This window comes from Helianthus annuus, chromosome 11 (assembly GCF_002127325.2).
Source record: "Helianthus annuus cultivar XRQ/B chromosome 11, HanXRQr2.0-SUNRISE, whole genome shotgun sequence".
Lineage (NCBI taxonomy): Eukaryota > Viridiplantae > Streptophyta > Magnoliopsida > Asterales > Asteraceae > Helianthus > Helianthus annuus.
In genome coordinates this window covers 87,919,222-87,936,552 of record NC_035443.2, presented here as the reverse complement: position 1 = coordinate 87,936,552, position 17,331 = coordinate 87,919,222, and positions in this window count along the sequence as shown.

The window sequence follows — 17,331 nt, the reverse complement described above, 5'->3', positions numbered from 1 at the left end:
ACGTAAATGAGAATATTAAACAAATATAAACGACCATTTATATACACAAATGACTATGACACGTTCAAATGAACAAAACAAACAAACTTTTTACCAAACTTCTTTACTATGTGTTCAGTTCTTTTACATGCTTGTAGGAAACCTGATCGAACTAGATATGCCAAAGGGTCTAGTTTTTGTTTTTAGTAACAAGCTTTTCTTAATAGCAAGATGAAGTATATTATGTGCCGGCTTTTAGTTGATCATCTTAACAAATTCAGTGAAGTAGTTAATGAAGAAACCACTCGAACTCAAAAGCGAAATAAACACAACTAGCTTGATGACATTAAAAGCGAGACATAATAACAGGCTTCAACTTCACAAACAAAACAAAATAATACTAAACTAAATGACGTGTTCTTTCAATTGTACCCTTAGTGATTTCGAATAGTAATTACGACATTATGAACCATGAAACAAACTTAAAAGTTGACAATTTGATTATCCTATCTTCAACTAATCAACTCCTCATAGGTCGCTACACTAGTCTTGATAATTAATCATGTAGTGATGAAATTAACCTTATAATAATAATAATAATAATAATAATAATAAACTTAAAAGTTGACAATTTGATTATCCTATCTTCAACTAATCAACTCCTCATAGGTCGCTACACTAGTCTTGATAATTAATCATGTAGTGATGAAATTAACCTTATAATAATAATAATAATAATAATAATAATAATAATAATAATAATAATAATAATAATAATAATAATAATAATAATAATAATAATAATTGTTATTATTATTATTATTATTATTATTATTATTATTATTATTATTATTATAGTTATAATTATTTACAAAATTCAAGTTGTATTTGGATTTTTTAATAGGTTTAAATGATGCAATAAGTTAGTAATGTAATTTACTTTTACACAAAGAAATATTTCAAAGTTCCATATACACTTTATTATACATTCATATATGTAGGTTAAATGATGCATGAAACTCGTTAGAGACCCACGCATTACATGAGTGAATAAATAAAATATTAATAATTCTTCTTAAGCAAACAATAATTTATTTGCAGAGGAAAATAGAGAGGGTGGTGGAGGTTGTGCAGCAGGAGTGGAGGTGCAGTGGTGGAAGTTCAGTGCTGATGGTGGAGGTGTTGACGGTGGTGGAGGTGTTGACGGTGGTGGAGGTGCGGTGCCGGTGACAGTGGAGGTATGGAGGTGATGGTGTGTAGATGGTACTGGGTGTGTATGTGTGAGAGAGATAGAGAGAGAGAGGATGAAGGAGAGTTCTGGTCATTGATGTATATATAATATATTGTTTTAAACATAATTATTTATTTAGGGTAAAATGTCTAAAATACCCTCATGTAGGATCCACCTGGTCAGATTTAACTATAAAAACTAACTCAGTTAGGGCTAAAGGACATAACACGCAAGGGTTTGCAAACATTAAGTATGTTTTCTGAGCTTATTAAAGATAAAGGACATACTTTGTAATAAATGACATACATAAAGGACGAACTTTGTAATTTACTCGTTTGTAATTTGGAAAAAACCTTAACTCCGTTAGGTTTTTTTAACGGGGGACCATTGTAGGAAAAATAGGTGAAAGGTGGGACTGGTGGGGGAAATATTCTAAGGTGGGATTATTAATGACCAATAAAGTATAGGTGGGATTATTACAAGCCAATTCCCCAAATAAGAAATGTGTGTAATAAAAATGAAAATATTAAATAATAATAGAAAATAGTCGGTTAACTAAATGATTATATTGTTATTATTCTGTTTTATGCTAGCCCACTTGATAGAGGTTTATGCCTCTTAAGCTGTGGGATGTGGGGTTCGACAAAGGAAGGGGGAGCTGAGTTGGTGGATCGGCACCAGGGAAACACCCCCCTCCCCCATTTCGATTTCAATGGACCCGGGGAATTCCTACTGACCTCACCAAGTATAATTTAAAATTTTTTCCTTCAACAAATTAAATGAATAAAGAAATGAAAAATAAAAAGAAAGGGAAAGCACACCGTTGGTTGGGGGAAGAAGGATGGGGTGGAAGGGGAAACTGAGATGGCGTTGAGGTGGAGGATAGGGGATATGGTGGAGTAGGTGAGCACACCACATAGCCTTAGAGAGGAGATCCTAGGTTCAAATCTAAGCAACAGTAGTTATTTAATTAATTTGTGTAATGTAATGTTGGAGTAAGCTTTGCCATTATTAAAAATTCAAATTTTACAATCGTTCAAAAAAATATATACATTTTCCATTTTTTAATCTATTTTAATAAAGTAGAATCCAAACTAATTGGGCAAATTGGATTTAAATAACTCAAAATTTCTGGTATTATTACCGACAGTGGATTTATTACCGATAATGGTCCAATCTTTTCATTTTGTTTGTATAATGGTCCACCGTTAAAAAAACATAACAGAATTAAGTTTTTTCCTAAATTAAAAATTGATATTTGTCAATTTTTCATTTTGTTTGTATAATGCAATCCACAGTTCCTCTGATGAATTTGTCATCTAGCAGATGTTGTGACAACGTTTCATACCATGCTCGGGGTGCTTTGAGTAACTCATATAGTGCTTTATCAAGCAAGTAGACTTTATCCATATTCTGGAGAACCACGAAGCCCGATGGCTTTCCAACATAGACCTCTTCTTTCACCTTCCCATAGAGAAATACCGATTTTACATCTAACTGATACACTTTGAAACCTTTCCCTGATGCAAAGGCTAAGAAAATTCTAATTGCCTCAAGCCTGGAAACAGGTGCGTAAACTTTTGTGAAATCTATCCCTTCTTGTTGACAGAACCCTTGCACAACCAGTCTGGCTTTGTTTCGAACAATTACCCCTCTAGTATCCCTCTTGCATTTAAACACCCATTTGGTATTAATATTCATATGATTTTCTAGAAGATCCACCTGCTTCCAAATTTCATTAAGTAATAATTCTTATTGCATTGCACTAACCCAACTTTCATTTTTAGAGCTTCTTTGTAGGCTTTCGTGTCACACCCCGACCACGTAAAACATCAAATCGTGGTGGAAACGTCGGGGAGTGTTGTAACAGAATTATTGTTCCACAACCAAGGTAATTAAAATAATATTTTATTCATCACCCAAGGGTGGAATACATTGTTCAAACCAAGAACCAACATGATACATTGTCTTAAAACTACTGAAATAAAGAGTACATAATGTCATTAAACTAAGTCTAGCTCTGTTTTATGTCACTAAGGCCCAAGTCCACCCTAGCGTGTCACGATCATCATCCTATGCATTAGCTCCTGAAACACATGTGAAAATAGGTACGTCAGCATAAAAATGCCTGTGAGATACATAGGTTTTGTGAAAATAGGATTCATGACTTAGGTTTAAGAAAATGTTTAATGAAAACTTGTCATGAATCTAGTTTAAGTGTTTGCTTATAAAATGTTTGAAAAGCGATAACAAATCAGTTAATATGTATGTATAAAAGAATGATGTATGGTTAAGAGAATAACCAAGTAAAAATAAGTTGTATGGAATAAATTGTTTTGTAAAACAAAGTCTTGTGGATAATATGTTATTTGCAAAAATGTATAAGTCCAAAATTGAATGATTTAAATAACGGTATGTCATGTAATATAATACAAGCACTTATATATAGGAAGTACCAGCGGCGTATCCACCATGCTTGTAGCATACTACACACATATCGTTACTTAAGTCACTTAAACAAACCACCAAAGCATATAGTTCATGTTCAAACCAATCATCAAATGTTCTTGTCTAAACCATTGTCAATGTTTAAAACCCAAAATGTAGTCATGTAGTTAAGTGTAAACAAAAGTTATGTATGGTAAGTAACAAAATGAGAATACTTAACCATAAGTAAAAAGGAACAAAACAAAGTATTTTGAATAAATCAAAAAGTTATGTTTTGCCAAGTAGAAAACTTGTTTTATTGATACAAACATTTATGTGGTAAGATAACGCATTACATTCAAGCCTTGAGACAGCAGGATAACCTTGGAGTAAAGGTTATCAAAGTAAAATGTTCACGGATTCAGTCATTCCTTTCATCCAAACCAACCCAGGATGTTAGGAACGGGATTTGTCAAGTCCTATGGTACCATTACTTACTACCGAGCGGCGTAGCTAATGTTAATGAATGTAGTAAAGAACCGTTTATGCAAACCAAATGTAAACAAGTATTTTGAAAACAATGTACTAAGTATGCTAAGTAAACATACAAAGCAGAAAAGTCATGTAAATCAATGTGCTAGTATGCTCAGTCAACATACATAGCAAAAACGTAATGTAAAACAATGTGCTAATATGCCAAGTAAACATATGTAGCAAAGCAACGTAATGTAAATCAATGTGCTAGCATGCAGAGTTAACATACATAGCAAAACAATGTAATGAAATCATGTACTATAAATGTACTAAGGAACAGAACAACATATGATGTGAAAAACAAGAAAGCACGAAAGTAACAAGTAGGCACATGTGTTTCACCCCAAAATGTTTGGAAAACGGTAAAAGAGGGGTACTATGTACTCACTTGAGATTGCTTAGAAGTCGTAGGATAACCACCAAGCAATGCTAGAAGATCACGAAATCAAACGGCACCTATATAGGTATCTACATTAATTAACGGACCTATCGGAGGATCGGGTAGTACGAGGGTTCGTAAACCAAATAAGTATGGGAACTTATGTAATATGGTTTGACAAAGCCTACATACTAAAACGAAACTTATCCTAAGTGCTTTTGACCCGTTAAGACCCGTCTAGGTAGCTTATGCCACTTTAACGCGTCGTTCGCGTAAAACGCGTTCGGAATGCCTAACTAGCCCTATGACAAGTAAGATATGCCTTAACATGTTCAATATTGTTTCTAAATCAGTTTAGATGTCAAAAATAATGTTACATAGGCTTAAAATGAATTTTGGCGCAAAGAGGGTATTTTGGTAATTTACCTAAGGCATAAGAACTACTTATCATACAACTACTTAAACGTCGTGTCCATAAGGTATAACCTCGGAAGGTTATTCCCTACACAACTATGGTCACCTAAAATGTTTGGTCGGATCCTTATGATCGACCAAATGGGTCGGGTTCGTAAGCATAAGCGATTGATTAGATCGCTTACCTTTACGACCCTAAACAAGCACAAATCTAAAAGCGACGAGCTAAACATGCTAGAACATGTTTAGTAAAGTTAGAAAACAGGTTTGGTATTAAAACAAACGGATTTAATACCCTAGAGTAGTTTGGTTACAAAATACGTGAGAAAACGCATTTTGGCTGAAACTACGACTCGTCACAGAGCCAAGATAACGTGGTAATCAGTAGGTATAGTCGCTAGGGACTATAACCATCGTGATTACGCTCACGTAATGAAGTTCAAGCGAACTTCGCATTGACCATAAACTGGTCAATGCAGAAAGTCAAACGCAGTTTGACTTTAACGCTAAAACGAACGAAAAACGCGAAAGAATACTTACAGAAGGTCCCCGCAAGATTGAACTTCCGAGTATTCTCAGGTATGAAGTGCTAAAACACCCCAACTTAGAGAACAAACTCAGAATTCAAGTGTGGGAAATGAGTGAAAAGAGTGGGGGTATATATAGGTGAAGCACTACCGTTAGGATCGTTTCTTGGAGAAGAGAGCACGATCTGGGCCGTACATTTGTCAAATCCTGATTTGGTACCTTGATGGGCACACAAACCAGCCCATAGGAACCCCAAAACCATGTGCACAAGTGGGTAAAAGCTGGATCTAGCTGGAAAACACTTTCTGCTGTTCTGGGGGTTTCTTACGGACCGTAAGCATGTCCATACGGTCCGTAAGGACCCTGCAGACCAGCTAACTTTCAGTTTTGGCAGATTTGGTCCCTGTGCGCGTATGGACGTGTTTTGGCACTTCTAAAACCCGTCAAACCCATTTTTAAGCTCTAAAATGAAGTTAAAGTATAGGGAACTTAAAATGTGCTCAAAAATATCTCGGATGTCGGTTCGTTTGGCCGTACGATTGCGTTGTTCGGTTAATTACGACGGAAGTCGTAACGAACGCAAAAACGGTCCAAATTGCGCGACGAATGGATTTTTATCAAGCCAATCATTAGAACATAATATTTTAATAATTAAATAAATTTTTGGATGTCCGGATGTATTCAGAACGTAAGTTATGCGCGAAAATGCAAACTTATGCACTTTTTGACACTTTTAGTCCCTGAATGACCCAAAAGTTTATTTTAGCACACCGAACCCCTCAAAGCCTATTTCTAAGCTATGTAAAGGATATTTAAGGTGTGTTTAACTTATGATCATGTTCCGGAATGTTCGTTACAGTTCAGATTGGCATACTTTCGCAGTTTATCAATTTTAGTCCCTGTAAGCGAATTAACTAGATTTTGCCATACCAAAGCCTTTGAAACTTATTTCTAAGTTATGTAAAGGTTATTTAAGGTATGTTAAGCATAAATTGATGTTCCGGAGTATTTGTCGTGTTTAACTGATTATGTTTTTCGCACCAGTTTGCGTATAATTCTTTAGAAAGCGATATAGAGTTTGAAATCGAATAAAAGTCAAAATATGAAAAACATCAAACACAAATAAACAAACATTGGGATCAAATAACTTTATTTCATTGATAACTGAATTGTTTACAATGATTACAAGCACAGATGTCACAGTCTCCCCTACTTGTGGAAATTTCGTCCCGAAATTTGTTTAGAGGAAACTCGTGATAATAGATGTGGATACTTCGCCTTCATTTGATCTTCACGTTCCCAAGTAAACTCAGGTCCACGTTTAGATTCCCAGCGAACTTTAACCAACGGAATGCGCTTGCGTTTAAGCCATTTGACTTCACGATCCATAATTTTCACAGGTTTCTCAGCAAAATGTAGTGTTTTATCAACACGGATTTCGTCAAGTGGTATGTGGAGGTTCTCATCAGCTAAACACTTTTTGAGATTGGATACGTGGAAAGTTGGATGAACATTTCCAAGTTCGGGAGTTAATGCAAGTCTGTAGGCTACCTTACCGATTCTTTCGACGATCTTGAATGGTACAACGTATCTAGGTGCAAGTTTTCCTTTCTTTCCAAATCTGATCACACCTTTCCAAGGTGAGACCTTAAGTAATACACGATCACCGACCTGGAATTCTAAGGGCTTGCGTCGTTGGTCCGCGTAACTCTTTTGACGGCTTCGAGCTGCCTGTAAGTTATCACGAACTTTTTTAACCTTGTCAGTTGTCTTTAGAATGAGGTCAGGTCCAGTAAGCTGAGCCTCACCGATCTCATTCCAACAGACTGGTGAACGACATTTTCGACCATAGAGAGCCTCGAAAGGAGCCATATTGATGCTGGAGTGATAACTATTGTTGTAGGAGAATTCAATCAATGGAAGATGTGAATCCCAACTACCACCAAAATCGATCACACAAGCTCTTAGCATATCCTCCAAAGTCTGGATTGTTCTTTCAGTTTGGCCATCTGTTTGTGGATGATATGCTGTGCTCAGATTGAGTTGGGTCCCCATAGCAGATTGCATGGTTCTCCAAAATCGAGAAGAGAAGCGAGCATCTCTATCAGATATAATGTTCAAAGGAACACCATGTCGAGATACAATTTCATCCACATAGATTTTGGCCAGATCTTCAGCAGATAGATTCTCACGGATTGGCAGGAAATGCGCTGACTTTGTAAGACGATCAACAACTACCCAGATGGCATCATGACCTTTCTTAGTGCGCGGGAGTTTAGTAATGAGATCCATAGCAATGTTTTCCCATTTCCAAACTGGGATCTCAGGTTGCTCCAAAAGACCATAAGGATGTTGGTGTTCAGCCTTAACCTTGAGACACGTAAGGCATTTGGAAACGTACAAGGCAATGTCTTTCTTCATACCAGGCCACCAATACTGAGTACGAAGATCCTTATACATTTTGTCTGAGCCAGGATGAATAGAATAACGAGACTTATGGGCCTCATCCATAAGCAGAGTGCGAAGACCATCTTGGCTTGGGACCCACAAACGGTCCATGAAATAATACGATCCATCTTCCTTCAGCACAAGATCAGGCTTAATGTGATAGGGTAATTCCTTACCCGTCAAGTCTTGTGAAACACAAGCCTGTTGAGCCTGAGTAATGCGTGCTTGGATATCAGATCGAGCTTGAATAGCAGATTGAACACGAGCACAATGAAGCACAGTACGTTCCTTACGACTTAATGCGTCAGCCACAACATTCGCTTTACCAGGATGGTAGCGAATTTTGCAATCATGGTCGTTTAGGAGTTCGACCCAACGTCTTTGCCTCATGTTGAGTTCTTTCTGGTTGAAGATATGCTGGAGACTTTTGTGGTCAGTGAAAATCACACATTTTGTGCCATACAAATAGTGTCTCTAGATTTTGAGAGCGAAGACAACTGCACCCAACTCAAGATCATGAGTGGTGTAGTTTCTCTCATGTACCTTCAATTGCCTTGATGCGTAGGCTATGACTTTGTTCCTTTGCATCAGAACATAGCCAAGACCCAATTTCGATGCATCACAGTAAACAACAAAATCATCATTGCCCTCAGGCAAAGTCAGAATAGGTGCATTACAAAGCTTCTGCTTCAAGGTCTGAAATGCTTCTTCTTGCTTAGAACCCCATTCAAAGGGTTTGTTCTTCTGAGTTAGAGCAGTTAGAGGAACTGCAATCTTTGAGAAGTTCTCGATGAAGCGGCGGTAATAACCCGCAAGACCAAGAAAAGAACGAACCTCAGTAGGAGTAGTAGGCGTATCCCAATCCTTAATCGCACTGATCTTGGAGGGATCTACATGAATACCTTGTTTGTTGACAATATGTCCTAAAAATTGAACTTCCTTAAGCCAAAATTCACACTTGGAGAACTTGGCAAAAAGTTGCTCTTTCTTTAGGAGTTCCAGAGTAAGACGAAGATGGCGCTCGTGATCAGCTTGCATCTTAGAGTAAATCAAGATGTCATCAATGAAAACGATGATGAACTTATCTAAATAAGGCTTGCAGACCCTATTCATTAAGTCCATGAAAACAGCAGGAGCATTGGTCAAACCGAATGGCATGACTGTGAACTCATAATGCCCATATCGAGTGCGGAATGCTGTTTTGGGAATATCCTCTTCATGCACACGAAGTTGATGATACCCAGAACGAAGATCAATCTTCGAAAAGCAAGTAGCACCCTATAACTGGTCAAAGAGATCATCAATGCGAGGTAGGGGATATCGATTCTTGATGGTAAGCTTATTCAGCTCTCGATAATCGATACACATTCTGAAGGATCCATCCTTCTTCTTGACAAAAAGAACGGGAGCACCCCAAGGAGAAAAGCTAGGACGGATAAAACCTTTGTCAGAAAGCTCCTGAAGCTGCTTAGACAATTCTTGCATCTCAGACGGTGCAAGACGATATGGAGCCCTGGCAATAGGATTTGCACCAGGTACAAGATCAATACGGAACTCGACTTGGCGTGCTGGGGGTAGTCCAGGTAATTCTTCAGGAAACAGCTCCGGATAATCCCGAACAACAGGGATATCTTGAATAGACTTACCTTGGTCTTTATCTGCTGTAACATGTGCCAAGAAGGCCACATAGTTCTTTCGCAGATACTTCCGAGCTTGAAAACAAGACATAAGCTTGAGGCTACTAGCAGGTTTTTCACCACGAACCTGTAGTATCTCACCAGACGAAAGCGGAACACGAACAATCTTCTCAAAACAAACTACCTCTGCGTGATGCTTAGCTAGCCAATCCATACCAACAATAATGTCGAAGCTTCCAAGTTGCATAGGCGTGAGGTCAATAGGAAAAAGGTGGTCGTTAAGGTTCAACTGGCAGTTGCGAAGAACAGAATCAAGAACAATGGGTTCACCACTCGCAACTTCTACTGTCAAAGGCTTACCTAGTTTCGTTATAGACACGCGAAGCAAGGGCTCAAAAGACAACGACACAAAACTCTTATCGGCCCCTGAATCAAAAAGAACAGACGCATGTTGATTATTAACAAAGAACGTACCGTTCACCACCTCGTTGTCGGCTTGCGCCTCAACAGCATTCATGTTAAAAGCTCGTCCACGAGCCTGAGCTTGAACCGGGTTTGCATTCACCAACCTTGGACACTGGTTACGGTAGTGGGTCAGATCCCCACAGTTGTATCAGGAACCTGGTGGGAAGTGAGGTCGTGCTGCTTGACCTTGTTGCTGAGCAACCTGTTGAGCCGGGTTCTGAGCTGCCCGATTCAAATTAGCAGGAATACGGCAGGTGGCAGCAAGATGGCCAGGTCTTCCGCAGTTAGTGCATTGACGGCACTGGTGGTGTGGTTGATGATGTCCGTTACGCTTGTTGCACAAAGGTGCATTGCCAAAGTATGGCTTCTTGGCAGGAGGTTGTGCAGGCTGATTTTGAGCAGTTTGAGCCTGAGTAGTAACGACATAGCTCTGGGAAGCCTTCCGCTTTCTTGAACCCTTCAAAGAACCCGCATCATTCCCTTTCTTGTTTTTACCTTTCTTGTTATCCTTCTTGTCAGACTCCTGCTTCTTACCCTTCTTGTCACCCTTTCTATGCAACTTACCCTTTCGTATCTGCGACTCAATCAGCGTTGCAGATAGTTCGATTGCCTGACGAACAGTGGTAGGTTTACTACCAGTAACTATGTCTTGCACAGAGTCAGGTAGACCATCGATGTATCTCTCGATAGCCTTGTCAAGTGGGGTAACCATTGTTGGGCATAACAAACTCAGCTCCTCATACCTATCAGTATACGCCCGGTGTTCACCACTTACTTGTTTCAGATCATCGAACTCCCTTTCCAACGCTCGTAGTTCATGACGAGGACAAAACTCACTCATCATGAGAGTTCTCAATTCAGCCCATGTTTGCGCTAAAGCGACTTCAGCACCTCGATCTCTCATAACCCCGTTCCACCATGTCAACGCCCTCTTCTGAAAAACACTAGAAGCAAACTCGACTTTGCGATTATCAGGACACTGAACGTGACGGAAAGTATTCTCAATGCTCTCAAACCATTGAAGGAGCCCAGTTGCCCCCTCAGTACCACTGAACTTGAGTGGTTTAGCCGAATTGAAGCTCTTGAAGTTACAAGGAGCGTTCTGATTGAGGTTGGCTTGGTTAAACTGAGCAATAAGATTCGGGAACGCAGCAACCATATGCTGTGCTATGATTTCCGCCAGTTCGGCATTTGGTAGTGGATTTTCGCGTCGAGGAGGCATGCTAAAAAGAGGAAAACATGAGAGGAAACGAGTGAGATGATTAGATGAAAAGAAAGAGACGAGACGAAACAAAATCAACAAAGCAAGGATGGTGGTCATTCGTCCGTATCACAAAGCAAACAAATGACACACAGTGACTAATCAAAGTAAATGGGTCCATAAATAACGCTTAGCGAAGACATGCTCGCCTATAAGTGAACACTCACCCCAAGAGTTCCCAGGTAAGAGTGACTGGTCCGATTATGTGGATTTGTACGAACACTCTAGCCTTAGACAGAAAACCCAGGGTACATGTGACAACCGTCACTTTTCCGTACATTCCGTACACTAAATGAACAGTGATATGTGCCTTAATGAACATACATGATCTAGTTTACAAGAGAAATAAGTTTCTGAATTCCATACAAGTGAATTCATGTACGTTTTATACTACAAAATATTGCTTTATGCAAAAACGAGAGCGTTGCGTCAAAAATATTAGTAAACTCACTGGTAAGACACACTGTGTCAACGGAACTGCAGAAAGCAGTCAGACAATAAAATTGGAGCCTAGGTGTAGGTCCAATAACAAGAATACATTAAAACCCAAGAGTACATACAAGGGTTTAATATATATGCTATATGAAAGCAAAAATAAGCACTAAAAAACACCCGAAACACACTTTAAGAGCAGAACTAATTGCGACAAAACTGCGAAACGAACGTTGATGGCCGCCCGGATAATATTTAATCCCACAAATATTCTGTTATGATTAAAATTTTATTTTAATCAGGTTCGTGTTGAAAAATAAATTAAAACGCTTAAAAACGTTATTTTTCAAGTTTAAGCACGTACCGTGTGTTCCTACGCGACACAGTGCTTACACTGCAAAACGTAGACAACGCAGAAAACCTAGGAATATTCCAGGAATATGCTAGGAATATGCTAGGAATATTCCAAAGAATATGCTAGGAATATGCTAGGAATATTCCAGGAATATGCCAGGAATATGCTAGGAATATTCCAGGAATATGCCAGGAATATGCTAGGAATATGCCATATGGAATGTCTATAAATACCTTGAGATGGCACACTAGACAATTCACCACCCAACACCACAAAACTACTCTCTCCTCTCCCTCAAAAACTTTCGGCCGAACACCCCTTGATCATCCATCATATTTTTCGATTTTGTTCTTCACATTCCAACATCATACAAGTGTCAAGTGTCACGCATAAGAAGGCTTGGTGCACTCGGAGCTCGAAGGACCTCTTTCTCTAGCTTTTATCCACCACATTCGCGTCTAGATACTTCCCTAGCCTCGAGCTAGTGGTATGTTGCTTAAAACACATTCTTGAGCTATTTTGAAGTGGTTAATGTGATGTGTAATGATTAAAACTCGAAATCTTACAAAATGGTGCATTAAAGTCTACTAAAAACATGAAAAATGATGGTTAAAAGCTCACTAGTTGTGTAAATGTTGTAGTAATTGAAATTTGTGATTATTTAGGCCCGATCTACGTTGTGGTAGCTCGGATCATCATTTAACCCTGTTTGGTTAAGATCATGGATCTTGACATAAGCTTGTTTGAAATGGTGCAAGGGTTAAAAGGTGAAACTCTACCACACAAGAAACATGAACTTGTGTAAAAGTATTTTTACTTATGAAATAGTGTCTAAAACTAGCCGATCTATGTGTCCACAAGTGGTATTTTCAAAAGACCAAGCGTCAAAAGAAATCACATGTTCTAATCCGGATCTTACACAAACAAAAGTGATTTTTTGTGATCAAACAAGTGTGCGAACACTAGTGTAACAAAAGTTTTAACAAAGAAATAATTTTCGTAAAAACCGACTAGAAGTTGTGGAACTTCATATTCTTTAAAAATAAAGTTTTTTTTAAGAAATTAAACTTATTTTTAAAGATAACAAGACTTACTAAATGTGCTAGTAAATTACTACACATTTTTGTAAATATGCAAGTTCATGAAATGGGGAAAATTAGTGATTGTTGTTGATGATTATTGTTGATAATTGTTGTTGATGATTATTGTTGATGATTATTGTTGATAATTGTTGTTGATGATTGTTGACGATTTAAAAGAAAATAAACACATGTTTTGAAAACATGGGAAACCTCCATTTTTAGGGGAAACTCTGTCAAAATTTTTATAAATTTTGACACTTAGAAAAATATAAGTTTTTGAAGAACTTATTCCCTAAAAATGTATTTAAAGGTATTACCAAGGTTTCCCTAATTTTTGGTGATAAGAAATGAGGATTTCTTCAAAAATAAAAGTGGATATAAATATGTATATTTTTGAGAGAAAAATATATATTATTTTATCACCAACTTTTGTGCTAAGTGTATATAGTATGTGTTATACGTGCTAGCGTATTGAGACGTAAAGATACACTAAATACTCATGAGGAGTATAAACATGAAAATACACATACAACATGCTTAGACACATACAAGAGGATATATTTATGAAAATATATTACTTGGACAAAATACATAATTCGGGTGCAAAATACAAGATACGTATATTTATTTTTGAGAAAATGATATAAGAAAAATAGTTAAAAATATAAATATTTTTAACACAAGAACACAAATACAAAAGATAGTGACTTGCACTTGTGCGATACAAGTCTAGTGACTAACGTTAATAAAACGCGTTTAGGTCACGACGCTAGATAAGCAACTCCGGTGAAGTTTACGACGCAGGAACGCAAAGTTGTGAGTTCATGCTCCCCCTTTTCTTTAACTGTTTTTGGTTTTATAACTCTCGGGGGTGAAATACATGTTACAAATATTATAATTTTTTTACAAGTAGTAAAAATACAAGAAGCACTCTTGGTGAGAACGAGTACCGAGTGCAATACGAATCGAGAATACAAAAATACGAGAAGCACACTTGGTGAGAACGAGAACCAAGTATGATGTGCTTTAAGAAATGCCTAGAAATTACTAGATCATGTGAGCATAGACTTAATACTAAAAATGCCATAAAGTCTTGGTGAAAACTAGTACCAAGCCATTAAAAACATTCAGTAATTAGGGACGAGGGTTAGATCTAACGGGTACGGCCGAGCCCCACTCATGGTCCTTATGTGACCTCTTGAGTGCTTCGGTGTCCCAGTCGAGGTAAATCGACACAGTCGAGGTAAATCGACACAGTCGAGGTAAATCGACACAGTCGAGGGTAATCGACACAGTCAAGGGAAATCGACACAGTCGAGGTTAATCGACACAGTCGAGGTAAATCGACACAGTCGAGGTAAATCGACACAGTCGAGGTAAATCGACACAGTCGAGGGTAATCGACACAGTCAAGGGAAATTGACACAGTCGAGGTTAATCGACACAGTCGAGGGTAATCGACATAGTTAAAGGAGCCAACACTAATGCTCCATAAGTCCTCACATGCCTTATAGGAGCCAACACTAATGCTCCATATGTCCTCACATGCCGAAATGTCTTTGTACAAACATTCAATTAGTACGTGGTGTACACAAGAAAACTTGATTTTTGCAAGAATACTTTATTTATACAAGATACATACCATGTTTTCATACTCGGTATGCAAAACGCATGAACTCGCTCAACTTTATGTTGATGTTTTCCAAAATTACATGTATTTCAGGTGACAGGATGGATCTTGGGCGCAAGTGTTATAACTAGAAGTAGACTACAAGTTTAGATGTCATCCACTTTTGTTGAATTGTAACCTAGATGAAGGTTGTGTTTTAAAACTTAAATGACAAGTGTTTGTGATCCTCAAAATTTTCCGAATGGATGAACATCGTTTTAAATCATGTAGTTGTTTATTATGATCGAATGCAATGATAACAAGCTAGTCACACATCATACGCTTCCGCAAAAGACAGGGTGTGACAGTTTGGTATCAGAGCTTCGATTGTAGTGAACTAGGATTCCTTCTCGAGTCTAGACTACAATCACTAAAGTGCTTTCACAAAAACATTTTACAAAATGGTTTTCATTGCATTCACGAAAGCGCCAAGATCCACGAGTCAGACACTTTTCAAAGAAAAGACAAGGCAAGGACATTAGTGAGGAATACCCATAGAGTAAGGTGCCAACCAAGGCATAGTCTACAAAAGTTAGACTTGACAAAATGACCCCCCCCCCCAAAACGAGAGTTATACGTGGTATAATGCATTAAGTTACTTGATTATGCTAAGTAGCATATTTGTTATTTGTATTCATGCATACGAATAAGTGTACGGAATGATTATTGACGTGAATAAAATTCTTTCGACTCCGACTCCTATTACGGTACGTGACTCGCACGATGAAGCTATCGACCTCGCGTCCTTTGCAAAGCTCGTGGCTGGGAGTGATTACCAGACAAGACTCTGAGCTTACTTCCGTAGGAGATGGCTGCTCTTCCCTCTCGAACGTGAAGATGCCAAACTACGGTGGTGATGACGAGGCAGAGGCGGCGACCTTGAACGAACTCTTAATCAACGGGACGAGATCCCTCCGGATTATGTGAAGCAAAAATTGACAACATACTTGACTAGAAAAGGAAGATGAAGTATTCATCACGAAGGTGCCCCTCCAACTACTAGGAATTCTCTCCATTCCTATTCCATCTAATCATCGTGCCTATACGCGCATAACAGTAACGAATGTTAGCGCATGGACCTCCGCAATGGTCCTTTCCATGGCAAGGAGTGTAAGGACAGTAGTGTCCCCTCCTAGATCAATCATCTGCTTGGACGAGAGAAAATTGGGGTAACTGTGCAAGACAATTTATTATTACGGGGGCCCACGTAATAACGACTTGTAGTGCACAGAAATCCTGGTGGACTCTACGGGTCGAGCTAATGAAAACCACACCAAATTCAATGTATAGGTGTCCTCACCTTCATCTGGTAGAACATCACATAGATCAGTGCTTTAGGACGTAAGAAAGTAGGAAGCCTGTCTCAGCCTACTTCGTGACTGACACTTCTACCTGCGTACGAGACGTTTGAGGAAAACGACATTTAAGCAAGTGAAGATGAGAAACATTCAAGAGATTCAGCGACTTTGCACTCTCTATCACCCATACACGAGCAACCCCCTCTAAGGGAAAATGTACGCCCCAGTAAAGCCAAAAACCTAAGAAAACCAATGTAGCGGGAAATAACTGAAACCTAAATGACCGAGGCAATGTAACCTCAAGTTCGTTTTAAGCCAAGTTGGCAAACCTAAGTGAAGGCTCAGTAACTGTTTCCCGCTCATACATTGAGTATTTATGTATACATGTGAAATTGGGTGATTACATAATGGCTTATGGTGCTATGTACCTCATAGACACCTGGAATGTTGCCTAACCTACTTCATACCGTTTTGGCAGAAGGGAATGCCGCCCAGGCGAGACACAAACACCAGTACGCTACCAAGAACAGAAGCCGAGCTGCAAGAATGCATCTCGCAGGCAATTGCACGACATGAAGCCCTCCGCTCTAAGCACATCAATGGCACGACTGAGAATAACCCTCCAACTGGCTGCACCTATAAACAGTTCCTGGACTGCAAGCCTTTGAATTTTGATGGCACAGGAGGTGCCGTTGCATTTGTTCGTTGGACAGAAAAGACGGACTCAGTTCTAAGAATGAGTAACTGTTCACCCCAACAAAACGTTACCTATATCTCAGGGTTATTTCTGGATGGCGCACTCTCATGGTGGAACCTTCAGGTTCAGACCCTTGGTGCAGATGCTGCTTATGCACTGAGCTGGGACGAGCTCAAGGAAATGATGGAAAAGAAATACTGTTCTAGGACTGAAATCCAGAAGCTTGAGGTGGAGTTCTGGAATTTGAAAATGGACGGACCGAAGATTCCTGAATACGTCCAGCGATTTCACGACTTGTCTAGGGTCATCCCCTACCTAGTCAAACCGGAATTCAAGAGGATAGAACGATTCATTTGGGGACTTGCACCCCAGATTAGGGGCATGGTTACTACCTCAAAACCCTCAACCATCGCAGAGGCTATCGATATGAGTGTCACCCTTACTGAAGAGGCTCTACGTGCGGGAAAATTTTCGGAATCTGAGGATAACAAGAAA